The following is a 20,052-nucleotide window of genomic DNA, read 5'->3' on the forward strand; positions in this document are numbered from 1 at the left end:
CTAGCTTTAAACTTTAGTAGTATATGTGTTCACTCATTCATTCACAAATATTTACATAGAGCTTAAATGTCAAGGCATTGTACTAATGCTGTAAAAACTTACTTAGTGGGAGAAACTGAAAAATAAACAGAATATTATAATAAAATATGGTAAATCCTGTGATAGGGGAAAAAAAGTGCTGAGATATTTAAATTATAAATAAGAAAAAGCATCAATCAGTTACAACAGAAAATATCATGCCACTTAAAAAAGTATTTTCCAGACTACCTTAATATGAAGAAAACATACCTGAATGGAACTCAGAAGATCTTTTTACGAAGTCTGTAAACTGAGGCTTACCCTTTCCCTTTACCAATTTAATTCTGGCTTTAAGTCAGAAATCTAAGTCTCTCCTTGCTAGCTATTTTGCATACCTGTTTTAAATTTTTGTTTTTGACCTGTAGCTTTGGCTGTCTGTTTTACCTACAAAAGAAATGTTGCCACAGAAAGCCTTTCAGTCACTTAATAATAGTGTCAAACCCTTTTCACAATATGCATAAAGCTACTTCGTTTACAAAGATTTAGGACAAAGCTCTGAAAATTAGTAAAGCACATGTGTCTATACTACTATTATAGCCATCTACTTATCAAATAAGCATGATTAAATACACATTACAATAAATATATATCCCCCAAATTTGTCTCCCAACCACATAATTTCTGGTGCACTCAATGTGAGATAAACAACAATGTTGATAAACAGAACCAATCAAAATTTTCACAAAGTTCTTCACGTGCTAGGAGAATCTTGCTTTTTGCTAGTAAGCCTTAAACAATGGTACAGTAAAAAGAAAAAGGTTACAGGTATAATTTTTAATAACTATCACTGTAATTTCTCATATATCAACTCAACTGATGATTCTCTAATTTCTATTTCTAGCCTGAATTTCTTGCTTGAATTCCATCTGCATATCAAATTACCTACTTGATAGGTCCAGTTAAGTGTCTAGTAGGCCTTTCAAAGTTAACACATCCAAAAAAAAACACAAACTCTTGATTGCCCAGCCCAAACTTGTTACTTCACTGTCTTCTCCAACTCAGCCAACAACGACTCCATACTTCCAACTGCTTGGGCCAAAAATCTTGGAGTCATCCTTGACTTCTCTTTTATGCCTCAGATCCAATTCATCAGTGATTCCTGCCCACCCAGGGTTTGTAATATATCCAAAATCTGACCTCTTCACACTCTTTCCTGTTGTTACTCTGGTCTAAGCCACCATCAGCTCTCATTTGGGTAACTGCAATAATTTCCAATATGGCTTCCCTGTTGACATCTTTGCCCTGCTCTTACAGTTTATTCCACAAAGAGCTGCCAGAGTGAATCTTTAACAAGGAAAGTTACCTTCAGTTAACAGTTTAAAGAAGAAAAACCATATGGTCATATCAAGTGATTCTTAAACTAGGAAGAGATGAGCACCTACAAAAAACCTACAGTTAACATGTACTTAATGGTGACAGACTTCATGCTTTCCCTTAGGATCAGGAATAAGACTAGCTTGTCTGATGTCACCACGCCTACTGAACACAGTATTGAAAGTACTGACCAGAGCAGTAAGGCAAGAAGAGGAAATAAAAGGCATCCAGATTGGAAAGGAAGAAATAAAACTGTCTCTATTCATAGACACATTAGAAAACGCACAGTCTCCACAAAAAAACTACTAGAATTTATTAGTTTAGCAAGGTCTCAGGATAAAGGGTGAACTCACAGAAATCAACCATATTGCTATAAACTAGCAATAAACAACTGGAAACAAAAATTTAAAACACAGTATCATTTACAACTGCTCCAAAAAAAATGTATCTAGTTATAAATCTAGCAAAACATGTATAGAATTTGTGTGCTGGAAGCTACAAAATGCAGATGAAAGAAATCAGGCAACCTAACTAGGAGAGATAAACTGTGTTTATGGCTTGAAAGACATAACAAAATAAAAATGTCAATTTTCCCCAAATTGATCTAAGGGTTTAATGCAATTCCTACCAAAATCCCAGCATGATTTTTTTTATAGATTCTAAATTTTCCATGGAAAGGAAATGCAATAGTTAAAACAATTCTGAAAAAGAAGAATTAAGTTAGGGAAATTTTACTACCTGGTTTGAAGACTTACCATACAGCTACAGTTATCAAGACAGTGTGGTAGTAGTACAGAGATAAACACAAAGATCAGTGGATCAGAATAGAGAATCTAGAAATAGATGCTCACAAGCACAGCCATCTGACTTTTGACAAAGGTGCAAAAGCAATTCAATGGAGGAAGGATAATTTTTTTAAACAAGTGGTGTTGGAACAGCCGAACAATCCACAGACAAAAAGTGAACTTCAATCTAAACTTCACACCTTTATGTGAAGATTATGTAAAAATGGATTATAGATCTACATATGCAAGATGTAAAGCTTTTTAGAAAACTTTTAGAAGAAAACAGGAGAAAATCTTTGGAACCTAAGGCTAAGCAAAGAGCTCTTATTAGACTTGACAACAAAAGGCACAATTCATAAAAGAAAAAAGATAAATTAGACTTCATAAAATTTTTTTTTCTCTGCAAAAGCCCCCATTAAGATGATGAAAAGATAAGCCACAGATCAGGAGAAGATATTTGCAAATCACATACTTGACAAAGGACTTGTGTCCAGAATATATAAGAACTCACTAAACTCAACAACAAGAAAACAAACAATCCCATCAGAACATAAGCAAAAAACTTGAACAGACACTTCACCACAGAGGATATACACACAGCAAACAAGCACATGAAAATACATTCAACATCATGAGCCAATAGGGAAATGCTAACTAAAGCTACAAAGAGATGTCACTACATATCTATTAGAATGGCTGAAATAAAAAAATATACTGACAATACCAAATGCTGACAAGGATGCAGAGAAATTAGATCTCTCATATACTGCTGATGGGAATGTAAAATGGTTCAGCCACTCTGAAAAAGGGGCAGTTTCTTATAGAGTTAAACATACATTTATCATACAACCCAGCCACTGTATTCCTGGGGATTTATCCTAGAGAGATGAAAAAGTATTTTCACATAAAAACCTGTGGAAAACTGTTCACAGCACCTTTAGTTTTAGAGCCCCAAACTGGAAACACAAAAGTCCTTCAATCAATGGCTGAACAAATTGTGGTACATCCATACAATGGTATACTTCTTAGCATTAAAATGCAATGAACTACCGATACACGAAACAACTTGGATGGATCTCAAGGGCATAACGCTGAGTGAAAAAAAGCCAATCTCAAAATACATAACACAACACATGATTCCATTTTTATAACAATTCTCGAAGTGACAAAATTATAGTGATGGAGAACAGATGAGTGGTTGCCAAAAGGGTTAAGGCTGGGTAGCACAAAGGAGTTTCTTTGTGTGATGGAACAGATCTAGTTCTATATCCTAATTGTGATGGTTACATGAATCTACATACATGAAAATAATATAAAATTGTACACACGCAACCACTAACAATTAAATCATATTCTAAGAAGTGAGAGGGGGAAAAAAAGGCAGATAGCTCACATCTTAAAATCCTTCAGTGGCTTCTAATTTCATCCTGAATACTAAAATCCTTTCTACAATCTAAAGAGCTACATGGAAAGCACATCAGTAGATGAGATCCTCTCATCTACTCTTCTCCCGCTCTCTTAACTCCAACTACACTGGTCTTCTTGCTGTTGAACACGGCAAGCATGCTCCTGCCTCTCTATTTAGAAAGCTCTTTCCCTTTATTACTTCACTCAGGCACCTGCTCAAATGTCATCTAATCAGAGAAGACTTCCGTGTTGCCTCCCAAATAAAATGATGTCTTCTTCCTCTTTCTCTCTCTATAGGAACCTTAAAACCAACAAACAGAACTCAAATATCTTCCTCACCTGTTACTGCCCCTGGTATGCTCTTGTACTGATGAATGGCAGGCATTATACTATGCACTCAGGTACTCAAGCCAGGGCATGTGTGATTACTTACTTACTTCACACTCAGTATTCTCTTCTCAAATTCATCACCTACTCTTCTCCTTAATTACAGCCTTAACTCACGTCTTTATCAATTCTCAAATAAATGGTTATAAGGCTACCTCCTGGCCGCCCCCCTCCCCCCGCTCTTTTCTAAATATTCTCTACACTGCAGCCAGAGAAATCTTTCCAGAATGTTAATTTAAACATTCCATCATTTATGGGATGAAGTCAAATCTACTTTACAGAGCATACAAGTATTTTCATGCTCTTTCTTCTCATTTTCCACCTCACTTCCAATTAACCCACCACTGGTACCTAATGCACTGTGGAACTATTCACAGTACTGAATAGGTGTGGACTTTCCTACCTCCATCCTTTATGCATGTTGTTCTCTCTGACTGCAATGGCCTCTCTTCTCCCAACTTGTCCTCCTCTTCCTTGCCTATCTGACACCAACAGATTTTGTCACCCCTTCTATGAAGAATTCCCTCTTACATCCCTCCTTCCCTCACTGAGTCAGACACTCCCTCCTGTAGATTCCTAAAGTGTTTTATGTCTAACCTTGTCACTGCATTTGCTAGTGTTAGTACACTATTGATAGCCTGTATACCTGTCCCTTGAGGGCAAGAACAATATGTTAGTCCTCTTTCCAATCCCATCACCTAGCAAAATACCTGGCACACAGCAGGACTCAAAACTAATTCAAAACTACTGGATAGGTGAATTAGGTTGAGCAAGAAAGAAGGTAGAGATGAGGCATGGTGAAAGAATGAGTCAGGCAAGATTTTTGGGGTTAGCTATTTTGCACAGGTGTATCATAGAAGCCATATGAAGCAAACTCTATGGAGTTTCTTTCTATTCTTTTGGTCGTGTGATACCCTATAGAAATTGAAGTACTGATTCCGTAGCTTGGTTTGGCTAAGATCACCAGTTCACTTTTCCCATGAACCAGTTACCTTCCTCAAAAGAGTACTTCTTGTTCCATTCACAGAGCTACAGCAACAGCTCTGAACAGTCATCCTGTAAATTCATGCCATTGTTCATGAGGGGAAAATCTCATGAAGAGAATGAGGATGTCTCACTCAGGCCAAGCACCACCTCAGCTAGAAAAATCTCAAAAAAGAAAAACAAAAATCAAGCCCAACCAATACGTGTCGATACATTTTCATATGTAAAAAAGCAGAGTTGGCTTTGTGGAAATGGAATTTTTTTTTTTTTTTGAAACCCCACTTCCACATATTTATTTTTCCATTTCCTTAGAAAATCATCATAAAGTAGCAAACACTACTTAGTCAAGTACAGTTCAGGTATATGCTAGTCACACGGTAAACAGCAAGTTACTCTCAATGCAAACACACAGTACCTGTATTTTCACTAACTTTTGTTTGTCAATGATCCCTTAGATATCTTGAGTATTTTTTCTCTTCAATTCTAGTAACTACATAACTGTGATGCCTACATGCATCTGTTTGAGTTCCAAAGAGTAGACGCCCATGTTTGTCAGGTCACTAACAGTCTTTTAAAAATTAACCAAGCAATTATACCACAATCTGTGCTCAATGAATTAAAATGGAACACACACTCTGTTCTGAAGCCCTTTTAAATAGCAAATTTTCTTGCCTATATTGCTATCTTCTCTGTTACTATTGTCTAGTGATAACTTAGCACCAATAAAAGCTGATGAACAGAAAATGTTTGTATAAGCATCACTATATAATACAAACTGTATTATTAGTAGGTTAAAATATTACTTATACAAATAGCAATTAATACTAATTAGTAGAGCAAAATATTCTACAACAACCACCAGTTCACTCAATGAATTAAGATAAAAAAACTTTTAGGAAAACTCAAAGCAAAAAATCACAGTTAACCCAGTAATGAACATCAGGAAATTTAGCACTGTATCTTTTTTGAATGTGAAATATGGACACAGAAAAGAATACTATTCAAATAATTGAAAAAATATTAACTAGCAATTTAAAACAAAAAAATTACAAAGGTCACCTTATACAGATAAAGTGGTATATGTTTTATAGTATTATATTTAAGCTCATATATTTTCAGTGTTTTCAAAATCTGATCCATGCCAATTTGCTAATGCTTTTCATAAAAAAAACCTAAATTATGGGTTGTGAACTAATTTCAATTTAAAAATGAGGGCTTTTTCACAGGAACAGAAAAGAAAAATACAAAGAATTAATAATTTGCATGTTTATTTTGTAATTAAAAAAATGCTGATGTTTTGTTTATTTCACCCTTGGTCTGAAGAGGTACAGTAAATTAAACAGTATAGAAGTTATTTCCCTTTTATTCTACTTGCTGGGGAAAATGAATTGAACAGGTATTCTGAAAGAAAAGCCTAACAAAGCTAAATTCCAAATATAAGATTACCTCCCATTATTTGAGCTACATGTCTACTAGAAAAAATAATTCACCTTGTTCTGTTTGAAAGATTAATACTTTTTGAAACTGAGCTTCACTAAATAGAAGCTAATATTGATATAAGAAAGTTACAGGGAAGAAAAACTGCCTCAAAAAGCATAGGATATATCAGACATTTTGACTGCTACTTATTGATGTCTACTAAGTTCAGGTAAGTACAGTGCTAGGTAACATAAATACAGAGCTAGCTAACATAAGAAATACAGATAATGTAGTTAAAACTACCATGCAAGGTAGGTATTATTATACCTATGTATTTTTTTCTAAAGAAAAGTCCTAGCCTCAAAGAGTTTGAGTGATTAGCCTAAGACTGCAAAGCTATAGTAATAGAACTCACATTTGAATTTGGGCTCATCTGACTTTAAAGACCAGGTCTTTTCTTATCATACATCACAGATTCCCAACACGATAAAATTAAGATGTTTATTTAAAAGGGTGGAGGTTGACAAGTTGACAAGTTAACAGAGACCAACTCAAACTCAAAAGTAGTATTTTCTTCAGCAGCTGAGAGAATTAAAACTAGGTAAACTCCCTTCTACTCCTATTTTCCCAGTTCATATCAGAATGATTGTTTTTGTTGATTTCTCTGACTAAACAAAACTTGCCTGGTGTGCGAACTGTGTTCAGCAAGGTCAAATTGCAGATTTCAAGTTTTCATTTGTATTGGCAAGTATTTCCTCCCATTGATAGGGAATCGAAAATCATTCCGCTGAACTGCCATTGGCTCTATACTAATGAAACAAGCAGTATCTGGCCTGCCTGCCTGGCAAACCGACAGGAAGCAAACTTGTGATGTGCTCCATTTTGCTAACACTAAAAAGGTTAACATTAAGATATTACGGGTCAAAATAAGTTTTCCTTAATATAAATGCTAGAGGAAAACTTTAAACATTAAAACTCAAAAGAAGAGTATTATTTAATAATTCAGATGAAAGTATAGTTAATAAACCAAAGAATAAAAAGAATTTACTAACTGAAAATTTACTTTTTCTGCACATTTTTTCCCCCAATAATCCACTGTCATCTGTTATTCTCTCAGAACCTGTCTCTGCACTAGCCAAACAGACAAGTTAAATGGTCAGAATCAACCCCCAGAAACTCTGAAGTTTTTGATGGTAGTACTAATCTGTGTAATATACCTCGGAATGTGGCATTGCTTTTGACTTACTATTTTGGCAAGCTTGGGCAGGGGCTGGTTGCAGAGACCACGAATTTTCTTTAACAGAGTAATTCTTTTGAATCATTTTATTAAAAACAATCAGCATTCAAATATTTCCACAATTCTACACTTCTTTACTCTTTTTTTTTTTTTTTTTTTTTGCGGTACGCGGGCCTCTCACTGTACATAGTAAGTATCAGCTATTATTATCATGTGGTTACTCTTTAAAAATCTAAAAACAACTAGATTGTTTATATCGCTTAAAAATGGCCTGGTTCTAGAAAACAAATTTATCGCATTCAAAAATTTCACAGAGAGTAATTAATCCTAATGCTAATGAAAATTAGATATCTAATCTAAAATTAGATAATCTAAGAAAATTAAACTCGAAAGTTTTTCCCAGTTTCCTCCTACATTATGTAAAAATAATTTTGGCTTACTGTGCCGAACACACAAGTTTGTTGGTTCTCGAAATTCTGGTTTAACTTGGTGTCCTAGTGAGAGAAATGTTAAAGAATAGAGCTCAATATTTTATTCTGAGATTCTAAGATCGAGAAAAAAAAGAATAATTATTGGAAATTTCTGATGCATTTATTTGAGCAATAGAAGTCTTCTGATTTTTAAATTAAAAAATGAGTTCCATGCTCTGAATTTTATTTTATTTTATTTATTTATTTATTTATTTTCGGTATGCGGGCCTCTCACTGCTGTGGCCTCTCCCGTCGCGGAGCGCAGGATCCGGACGCGCAGGCGCAGCGGCCATGGCGCACGGGCCTAGCCGCTCCGCGGCATGTGGGGACCTCCGCGGCATGTGGGATCTTCCCGGACCGTGGCACGAACCCGTGTCCCCTGCATCGGCAGGCAGAGCCTCAACCACTGCGCCACCAGGAAAGCCCCCACTTCTTTACTCTTGCTTCTCTTCTCTGTCTCTCTCTGCAGGACCATTCCAACCTCCACTTTATTATTTGGCGTCTGAGGCTTGTACCAGGAGTGTTTTTTGTTTTTCTTCTTAGGTGAAACAAGAATGCCATTTTCTTTGACAAGGCAATTAAAATACTACAAATTCTTAAAATGCCCTGGTCTATGTTGTACCTATTTGTGGATAAATCAGACTGACTTTCTTTCTGAAGCCACTCAAACTGACACCCTGTAGTAGTATCCCTTTCCAGTGGTAGGTTGTTACAGTTCAAAACAAACAAACAAACAAAAACCCACAAGAGTATAAAAATATCCAACTGTAGATATTTCTATCTCATTTCTAAATCAGTATTGTGTCATACCAAGTTTAAAAATTAAGGAATTTGCTTCTATACATCTTCAAGGGGAATTTTTTTTAAAGCCAAGAAATATTTTGCATAAATGACTAAAGATCTTAGAACTTAAGGGAAGTCTTCAGTTTTAGGAAAGCTAAAATTATTATTCATTAGGCAGAGAATAACTTGCTACAGAACAGGAAAAAGCTTACTGGTGCTACGATTCAAACATCTGAAAAATGGTTACTGTTAAAATAGGGTAGGGTGCGGTGGGATGTTTTCCCTTTTCCGTGAAAACACCAATATTCCCCACATCACAGGAATGTAAGAAAGTGACTGAGCCATTTAATTCATAATGTCAGTATAAATGTACAGTTTCACTGAAATTGCCTTAAAGAGGTAAGACAAACTTGTCTTTTAAAGGCTGGTTAAGAGCACATAATTATATATGAATTATTTTTTCTACTCTGCTTTTAAAAATTTCTATTCACTTTTTCACTTTAATGTCAACAACTTCATAGGAATAGGTTAATGAATACTAATTTAGCTGCAAATAATTTCTTTCTTTTTTCCTTTTAATTTCTAGGATGTTTTTTCAAACTTTTGGCTAGATTCAAAAAAATAGCATTCAGAAGATTTTGTGTGATATCTGAGTCTGTGCTTAAAACTAGAGATTCAAAGACTTAAGTCCAGTGCAAACACTTTTCAAAATCAGAAGGTGCTTACTACCAAAAAGAGGTGTGATACACAGGAAAACTATCACTAAGAGCCATTCAGCACTGAACACACAGTATTTCTTGAGCTCCTTAAGTACAGGCCAGGCACTGAAGATATGGTGAAGTCAAGACTGAAAGGAAAATAAGAGACGGTCTGTCCTTGAGACAGTTTAGTGATTTCCCAGGCTAAAAATGAAAAACAAATATTGCAATTTGATTGACTATTCCACTCTTTCTTCAAAGAACTTATCCACAATTTGCATTACTTTCTCTTCATAAAAGTTTTCCTTAATACTTTGTGAATTCTCTGAATGACCCCTTTTCACACAATAAAGGTATAATAACTAATGACAAAGCGAACATTTATTGAATACGTAAACTGTACTAAATGTTTCACAAGTACTTCCATGAACTGGGATCTTACACGATATTTTTATCTACTTGTCAAAACGCTGAAATCCAGCTCAAGATATGTCACGTTTCCTCTTCATAAAGACTAGGTTTACTCCTGACAGCATATTGACTAGATAACATGTGCAAACGCTCCAGAAAGTATTAGTGACCATAAATTACAGTTGAGTTTTAATTAACCTTATTCTACCAGAGAAGAGTGCTTTAGTTGTTCAAATAAACTGTGTATTAAACAATGTCCCCCACAGTGCTATGAAAGCTTCTTGGAAAGGTTACCAACATCAACTATTTTGTTTTACAACAGAACTCCAGATAAGCAACAGACAAAAAAGTTGCAGTTTATTGAGCCCCTTCTATATATCAGATAATTTACACAAAATGTATAATTTGTCATCACAACAACCCTATAGGTATTCTACTCATTTTACAGAGAAGAAAACAAGCTCAGAGAGGCTGAGAAATTGTAGTTGGCCCCAAATCACAAAGCTAGTAAGTGGCAAACCAGGATTCAAACCAGGACAGCAGACTCCAAATTTTCTATTGAGCCACAAAGCAGCTTTCTGAAGCACTAACAATAGGAAATCGCTATTAACTAAAACTCTGAAGTACAAACATAATGTTGTTCTCAAGTTATGAAGTATATTTCTAAAAAAAGTTTCTTATTGGAGTATAGTTGATTTACAATGTTGTGTTAGTTTTGAAGTATATTCTTAAAGAAAAAAATTTATGTATGGAAGTTTTTGTTTTTGAAATCAAAGATAATATCCACTATGCAGTTTTTAAAAGAGCAAATAAGCAATGTCTGTTCCCCAACCTCCTGTTCTGTTTTACTTTTCTCCACAGTACTTTTTTCTCCCAGACACGCTTGATTTTACTCATTTATTATATCTTCCACTACTAAAATGTAAACTATATGGGGACAGAAATTTTGTCTATGTTATCCACTGTTGCCATCTCCAATATCTCAAAGAACCCTGTGCTCAATAAATATTTGTGAAACGATAGAAACCTTGGCACTTAGTAGGTATTCAATAAATACTAGTTTCTCTTTCTTTTACTATGCACGAAACACTAAAAAGGTTAATGTTAAGATATTAAAGGTCTAAAGAAATATACCACTCCCTTGATACCAAATTTTGAACTGAAACAGATTATCAGAAGTCCAATAGAATTTCTTGTTCAAGTTTTACATTAAAAATGTTGAGGCAAATCAAAAAAATACATTTGGCAAAGTCCCATTTATAAAGCACTTTCAGGAGATACGGGGGTCTACATGAATCATATTTTGAACAAAGCACTTTTAAGTGGCAAAACTTTAATCAATTTTCACAGAGATCTTTTACTGATATTAATATTCACAATTTTGCTTTGTGGCAATTCTGACTTGGATCTCCTTCTAAAACATCAACTTCTCAGCTGACGCATCTTACTGTGCTTTTAACAGTAGCCCATTCCTTCTGAGGATTAAGAAATTAGAAACTAAGCATACTTTGTAAAATGAGTCAATAAAAATCAAAATGAAAAGTCTAAGTGAAATGCATAACTTGAACGCTAGAAGGCTAGTAGTTAAGCACTACTTAGTACCAAACATTGTGTTTTGAGGGATGGAATACTTAGAAAATGAAGAAAAAGACAGCCATTCTTAATCTCTGACTCTCATCAAGATCACAGGCGAGTTTAGCAGTCAACTAAAGGGAATGTAAAAAGTACAGTACTGGCCACCCCTGAGTACTTACTCAGGGATTTTAGCTTTCTGATGAAGCAAGTGTCCTTGATTTTTAGGGTCGGAATCATAAAAAAATGAAATGTTAAAATAATATAAGTATTTTGGAAATACGAGCCAGAGGCAAATAAATATGAACATGCATATGTTTAGATTTCATACAATTTCAAAGTCTCCAAATCCTTACCATCTTAATACAGAGAAAAAATAAAATGACATATAGACTGTGAGTCTACCAAAAGATTCAGCCCAAACCTCCTTAGAATCGTTCAGCATGATCATCTTCCTGTGCTTGGCACCCACCACTACCCACATCTTCATTTTCCTAGTTGCCTAAAACTGTTCATCTAATCCTCTACTTGCACCTTATCCCCTAGCTTCTCCTCCTCATTACTGTTTTGCCCCATTTTCACATTTGCCTCTGTTATTTCCTCATAATCCTTCTATTTTACAGAGTCCCAATCTTAGATGGACCAAATAAAGATGACATAAGTGAAACAATGGAAAAGTGCTACTACTGTTCTCTTTTGGGTCATAGGAGCGTGGCCAGGTAGAGATATAATGAAATTGAAACTTTTCTGAATTACAGTTTAACTTACAAACTTTGTATGTTGTAAAGATTATCAGGAACTTTTTTTCAAAACATCTATAACAAGTTAAACATTGTCTTTTAAATACGTTGATAACCATTAAAAAATACACTTTTAGTCTTGATGAATTTATACAACTAAAATAAATACTGTTTCAGAAAAGTCACACATTCCTCATGGGACTTTTCTGGCACGAAACTCACAAAGTTTCATGTAAGTGGTGCCCATCACACCCATTTTGCAAAACGCCATATGTTCAAAGATACATATGTAGATTTCATCCTCAACAGTATTTTGAGAAAAGAATTTTCCTTACAGAGAAAACTACAGAAGTAGAATAAATTTTTATTTCTGTCAAGACACAAGACTAATCATGTTAAGACACTTACCCAAGTATAACGTGTTACTAATACTAAAGAAGCAATTCTCAATAATAACATAACTGGGGATCTGAGTAGTGTGCCCACTTAACTCTGCAGAGTTTAAAAACCTCCTGATTTCATTAGATGCAATAACTGTAAGCAAGGTTTAAGCAATATCACTAGCTGAAGGCAAGCGCTTCTTTCCAGTAAAGAGAGGACCAAATATAGGTGTTATTTCAATCAAATCAGATTAAGTTAAAACTTATTTTTCAGGAAATTTGTATCAGATGAGACTAATCATTTACCCACTTCTTAACAAGTTACAAAAGCACAGGTTCTACTATGCGACAGTTCACTAAAGAGGGTTGAACCACTTGCATTTCATCAGTGTCCCCTGAGAATACTTTTGAACTCAAGAAAAGGTATTCCACGTGCCCAAGAGAAAAATGAAATAACGGAGTATATTCAGTGGAGGACTTACTCATCTAATCAACGCATTCAACTTTCAGTTGATCCTTTAAAGATTTAAATCTTAAGCACACTCTATTAGAAACTGATTAGATTTAAGGGGGAAAAAAACCCCAACAGAAGTTCTGAATCACTGGAATTTTTGTTCTATTTCCTGTTAACACACTGACAGTGCCATCATTCAATATATTCGTTCCAGATACGTTTTTTCAAAGCTATTGAATCCTTTTTAAACTTGGCCCTATTTTAATTTGCAACTCATTTTTCTGACAATTCTTCCCATGGTTTCTAATGTAAGTGCTCAGCCAAAGCTTACAGTAAGATGAACAGCGTGTCTGTCTTTATTAAAAATGCAGTGGTTTCAAAATCTAAAGTTTCAAACTGTCAGGGTTTAAAATCAATCACGACTTCACTGTTCCAAGGAATTCAAAGATATTTTTAAAAAGGTGTCAATACTCTGCTACTGTACGAAGAGTGTGGTAAGCAGCAGTAGTGTAAAAACTGAAAGCAAAATTGTATTCCATGCCCACCAAAATTCCCAGCCAAATCTGAAATTGCATAATGAGCAACGTACTCTTTAACAGTGAGCTAAAGCACAAATGAATTCCTTTTATGAAATGCGAATCAACCTGACCCTAAAGTTCGACACTTTACAAACTTACCTAAAACAGACAAAATGGATGCAAAAGTATACTGCCTCACTGTTGCCTCAAATACGACCTTAGTGTTCAAGAACTTTCCAATAAAGAGAGGCACTCAAAACTGCCTCGCATTGGGGACCCCGAAACGCATGAACTCCTGAGAAAACCCCGTGAAGCTGCAAATTCCCTCCACTCTCCTGGAAACCCCGCTTATCAGAAACATTTGAAGAATTCCTCCACGACAATTAAGCTGACTTGAAGAATGGAAACCGAACATCGCAAATATACTATATATGGAATGAAACATGGCCAAACGCATAGATACGAAGCCACACGGGCTCCGCCACTCTGCTATACTACCGCGCCCGTGCAGCCGTACGGCATCAGCAACGGGAAGATACACCTGTCACCTGTTCAGCGATACCCAGACCCTTTCAGCCTCCCGGCCCCAACCCCAATCTTAGGGTTTGAGGTTGACAGGACAGAAAGCTAGAACTATCCTCTGAAATCTAAGGGCCACACACTCACAGCGGGGCTGGCTCCCCACTTCCAGAAGGCTGCAGAAAACCCACATCGGAAAAGGAACGACGCTCTCCCCTCGACCTCCACGTAACTCCCTCGATCTCTCCCCGCAACACCCTCGCCCCTAAGTCATCCCTCTTCGGGCCACGGCTCCCCCAGAGGAGATCTCCGTCCCCGCCCCCCAGCCCCCCCATATCTCACACATGCCAAAGGGGCGGGCCGGGGGCACCCGTGCAGGCAGGGGCCCTCCCCGCCCCCGGCACCCTCCCCCACCCGGGGCTCTCCCCGGCGCCCGACTCCAATGAATCTCCCCCTCCCCCTACACACTTCGTCCCGGGAGCCCAGGCCGGGCCCGATGCTCCCCACCCCCGCCCGGTCTGGAGAACTTGGGGGGGCCTCCCTCTCTGCCTCGCCACTGGGGAAGGAAGGAGGCGGAGGGAGGAAGAGCGAGAGGAAGAAGCGGACGCCCCGCAAGGGCCTCGCGAGTCGGCAGAGTCCCTTCCAGATGAAGGGGGGGTGTGGGGAAGCTGAGGGGAGAGCCGGGATTGGGGATCCCGCCGAGGCCCGGCAGCGCTGTCCGCTTACCCTTCGCCGCCGCCGCTTCCCCCTCCTCCTCCTCGGCCGCCGCCGCCGCCGCCTCTCCCACTACGGCAGCCGTCTCCACCGTCGCCGCCTCCACCACCACAGCCGCCGCCAGCGCCGCCGCCGCCTCCGATTCCACCCGGCAGGGGGGACACCTCAGCCCTCCCTCCCTCCCCGCTCAGCCCCTCCGATCGGCCGCCGCCGCCAACTCCCTCCGGCTGCCGCCGCCGCCGCCGCCGCCGCTCGTGGCTGAGGGGGAGGGGAGGGGGTCGGGCTGGGTCGCCCCGCCGGCGGCTGCTGCAGATCAAAAACGATGGCTGGGTGGCGTCGCCGCTCCCCGCTCCAGCTCGCTCGGCCTCCCTACCTCCTTCGGCCCCCCCCCCCCTCGCGCCTGCGTGCCCCCCCCCCCCCCCCCCCGCCCCCCCCCCGCACTTAGGCTCACAGCACTTACAGGGTGGAGGTGTTTCCTCTGATGCCGGGAGCTGCTTCTAACCCAGGAGTCCATGAAATAATTCTGTGTTGGTCTAAGCTTGCTTGCCCTCCCCCCACCCCCCCAGCTCTCGCTCGCTCTCGCCGCGGCTCCGCCAGTCCAGTGCAAATCAAAATACTGTCACACAATATGGCGGCGCGGCCGCCGGCAAACACCGCGAGATCTGTGGGCGCTGCTGAGGCGGCGGCTGTGACTAGGCCTCCCCCAGTCGGGCGGCGGGGGAGCGGCCGGCGGCGGCGGCGCGGAGATGCTCTTTCTCCGCCCTGCACCCCTCCCCCGACTCTCGCAGACTCCACACCCGTCTTGCGAAGGCTGCAGGGAGAAAGCTGTCCGGCCGCGCGAAGTGGCGCGGCCCGCCGCCGGGGCCGTGCTAGACGGGGCGCTGAGGCAAACGGCCCGAGGAGGGCCCGGGATCCTACTTTTTAAGTTTTATCCCGGCCGCCGTTACTTGGAGGGGGTGTGTGTGTGGAGAGAAAGAGCAGGTTTACCCCCCAACGGGGGTCGATAGCAGTTTGGGTTGAAAGGAGAAAAGAACTCAGCTCCCCGCGGCTCGGCCCGTCCGGAAGCGGGCGGCGGGACCAGTGGGGCTGCTGGCCTCGCCGCGCGGGGAGGGGGCTTCGAGCTCCGGGCGGGGGGCGGACCTGATGCCGCGGCACTGCAGCCGCCCCGCGCCTTCCCCGGGCCCGGGCAGCCGAGGGCGGCAGGTGGGCCTGCGGCGGAGGCTGGTGTGCGGCCGCTGCGGGGCGGGGACACACCCCTTTGGAGGCGGGCGGCGCCGAGAGCCGCTGGCTGACGGGGGTGACCACAGCGGGAGACCAGAGTCGTCCCGAGAGTGTGCGGGACACGTCCTAGAAGGCTCGGAACTCGCAGCTTCGAGTTTGGAAAAACATGTTGGGCTCAGAGTCTTCTCGAGCGCTGGAAAGGAAAAACCAGTCTAACTGCTGCAAGGGTTTTGTTGTTTCGATTTTATTTAAATTGCACGTTCCTAGAAGTCCTAGAAGCAGAGCCAAAGACACTTTAACTTGGGGGGGGGGGCAGGCGAAGCAAAGACTTCTGTTTCTATCTTCTTAAAGAAATATTTGTTTAATTTCCCCCTAAAATGAAACGTGTTTAACACTCACACATTTCTCACAATGTAAGATATTTATTTAAACATTCTAGCGCTTTAGTGGTGTCCAAAACACTACAATTTTTTTTTTGTCCATTTCTCTGCCAGTTTCTTCCTTGAAACAATTCTTACTCCCCAGAAAAATCCTGAAGGACCATTTTTATTTTTCTCTTTCCAGTATGAGCGCTGTAGTTACAGCGAGAGCCTTTAAACACACACACACCCAAAACAAAACAAAAATCTCTTAAGAAGTACAGGCTTCTCTACGGTTAAGGTACTTTTGCCAGTTCTTTCCCCCTCACATCATTTAAAAATACCTGAAATATTGGGATAGGGCACCAATTCACAACCTTTACCACGTCAGAAGCCGGAAGTACTTATTATTACTTACTGTATCAGAATTTAAGTATTGTTCTCTCCATTGTCGATATTAAGAGGAGTAAATTAGGATTTAAAAAATGAGAAGACTATAGTTTTAATGTATGCAATGCTTGGTAATAAAAAAATCACTGAACCTTAATACTTCACAGTAGTCCTTTCTGAGGAGCTATTTCCGAACTGTTAAAGTAATTGATGAAATGAGTTTAGAGAAATTGAATTTACTTAATAATATTAAGTAAATTTCACTTCTCTTTGAAACCACTATAAAATATAGAGCCAACAATTGCTTTTGAAATGGTAGAATTACATATTTTATACAAAATATTGTCAGAAATTTAATGAAATGTATATATACATATTTTAATGGAAATATAATGCTTTGTAAACTAATGAATACGATAGGTGTGAATAGCTCAAGTCTAAGAACCAGTGGGTGGCAGAGAAGGTATGTATAACAATATATCCTTGCACCAACACTGAAGAGCTTTAACCTGAATCTAATCATGAGAAGCATCAAACAAACCCAAATAGAGGAAAATTCTACAAAATAGCTGGCCCGTATTCTTAAAGCACGCTCAATGTCATGAAAACAAAACAAAACTGCAGATTAAAGGAAACTAAAGACATAACAACTAAATGCAATATGTGACCCTGAACTAGATCTTTACTGGAGCAGGAAAATGCTATACTTTAGGATGTTATTGGGATAATCGATGCAGTTGGAATATGAACTGTAGATTAGAGTACGTTATCCATGTTAAGTTTCCGGAATATATTATGTATGAGAATATCCTTGTTTCTCAGAAAACACACTGAAATATTCCCTGCGGCCACCAGGGAAGTCCCCTTGGTTATTTTTAAATTTTAAAATAGTTTAAATATTTTAAAAAACTTGGTGAATATGGGAATTTCTCTACTATTCTAGCAATTTTTCACTGTATGAAATTATTGCAAAATAAAAAGTTTGAAAAAACAAAGAGCTTTAAACTGCAGAGTTCCCTACTTAACCAAGAGAAGGAATGTTGTGAGATGGACAGGTAGAGATAGCGAAATAGATATCCTTTCATAATGGAACTAGCCATCTGTTTCTCAGTAACAGATGGGAGTTTTGGTCATTCAACTTTTCCTTCTTTTCGCCTATTTAATCTACTTGAATTTGGAACAGAAATAGTTAGGAACCCTTACTATATATTTAGTAAATGTGATATCCATATTTAGTGATCCAATAAATATTCAGTGTCTATTATCCACAAGGCTCTGTGGAGAAAACATGAGGGAACAAAGCAAACTGCCTTTCAGATGCTCTCTGTAATGATTAGAGAGATAAAATATAATCCCTGTACTACATTCAAGAGTCTTCAAGTCTAGTGCTGTGTGGCCACTAGCTACCTGTAGCTATTTACATTTAAATTAATTAAGCAAAATGAAATGTTCAGGCCCCCAGTTGCATTAGCCACATTTCAAGTGCTCATTAACCATCTTCACAGAAAGTTCTATTATTGAACAGCACTGGTAGTAGAAGAGAATACGCTATGTAAATAACACCAATACAAGGTAGATGGTAATACACACCATAGAAGCTTAGAGGAAGAAGAGTTTACTTTGCAGGGGGTGGCAGTAGAGGAAATGTCAGGGACAGTTTCAAGAAGATTGTGTACAGGCAAGTGGAGATGGAGCAAGAGTATTCCAGGCAAAGACAACAGGAACAAAGCGGGAAAGGGAGAGGCGTATTCAAGGGATAGCACTTAGTTCTATGTATCCATAGTGCAAGGTATGTAATGGAGTGTAGCGCTGTACAACACCACAAATGCTGAACTGCTGAGCTTGGACTAATTCTCTAAGCAACCGGAAGTTACTAAGGAAGTTGTCTTTTGGACAAGACAAAAAATATGATCAAATAGTTCTTTAGGAAGGATAATCTAGCAGCACATGTATGAAATGGATTAGAGTTGAGGGCATAAAGACTACATAGCATTGCAATAGCCCAAATGAGACATAATGAATTGATATAAAGTGGTCTATCAGTAAGGATGTAACAAATTCCAATTTAAAATGGCTTAGGCAACAAGGAAATTTATCTCACAAATGTGGTAGTTACCAAGTAAACTTTGGGTTCGAAAGATTCAGAAGCTTGATAATGTTGTCAAAGACCAGGTTCTTGCCATCTCTGCTCTGCTATCTTGGGTGTTGGCATCATTCTCCAGCTAATAGCAGCAAGATGGTAATGGCAGCTCCAGGTATCATTTCCTGAGGTCATAATGTCTGGAGGGAGAAAAGAGTTTCTTCTTAAGAGAGGGAAAATGTTTCCCAGAACCACTCCCCCATCCCCCCTCTGATTTCCCTCCCATCTCCTAGGCCATAGTTGAATCACATGCCTATTCATGAAGCAGTCCTGGGTTTACATGATGGAACAAGTGTGAAGGAGTCAAAGACGTAGAGATGAGAGTCAAAGATGACTACAATTTAAGCCTAAATAACTAGGGTCCATAGGAAGAAGAGAAATTATTCAGGGAAAGATGATGATTTTTGTGAGAGTCCTAATTTGAGGTATCTAGGTGGAAATGATCAGCATGTGAAAACATGGGATTGACGTTCAGAATGAAGATCAAGGTTGGGAATATGCATTGGATGTCCTCTGCAGAGAGAAAATCAACAAAGGCATGAGATTGCCGAAGGAAAGGAGGGGTAGAGAGGGTCTACAGCACAATTTCAGAAAATAAGGTGGATGCAGGGAAAGCATGGTCAGAGAAGTAGGCTATATATTATACATAAATCAAGGGGACTGGATGGAGTTTCAAGAAAGCCAACAGTGTTAAGTGCTATGGGGAGATTCAGGATGATGCAGATTTAGAAACATTGGGTTGCCAACTAGGTAAGTGTGATCTTTAAGAGAGATGTTTCATAGTAAGGTAGAAGCAGATATATTTCAGGAGTTAAGTGATAAGCAGATAGATAGGAAGAAGCATGAAATATTGACTATTCTTTCAAAAAGTTTAGTAGTCACAAAAGGAAAAGCTATATGAATGAAGGTGTTTATAGCAATATTTATTTATAAGACTAAAAATTGGAAGCAACTGAAATTTATGAATATTACTATTAAAAAAATTAGGATTTGTGTACTCAATTGTATGTGATGCAGTCATTTAAATAATTAAGATTATGGAACAATATGGAACAATATTTATTAAGCAAAG

The 20,052-nt window shown here is 39.0% G+C and overlaps 1 protein-coding gene across 4 annotated transcripts in view; it reads right to left on the minus strand.

Moving 5' to 3' along the window:
* TAB2 (TGF-beta activated kinase 1 (MAP3K7) binding protein 2) overlaps positions 1–15,225 on the minus strand; it is an 87,172-nt gene extending 71,947 nt beyond the window's left edge. For 3 of the 4 annotated variants that reach the window (XM_055087443.1, XM_055087441.1, XM_028494333.2), the window contains exon 1: positions 14,883–15,225. The gene's annotated coding sequence lies outside the window, so the exon portion shown is untranslated. The remainder of the gene's footprint in view (positions 1–14,882) is intronic. The other variant, XM_055087442.1, reaches the window with a different exon arrangement.
* Positions 15,226–20,052: the final 4,827 nt, after the last annotated feature.

The sequence above is a fragment of the Physeter macrocephalus genome, chromosome 10, assembly GCF_002837175.3.
Source record: "Physeter macrocephalus isolate SW-GA chromosome 10, ASM283717v5, whole genome shotgun sequence".
NCBI lineage: Eukaryota > Metazoa > Chordata > Mammalia > Artiodactyla > Physeteridae > Physeter > Physeter macrocephalus.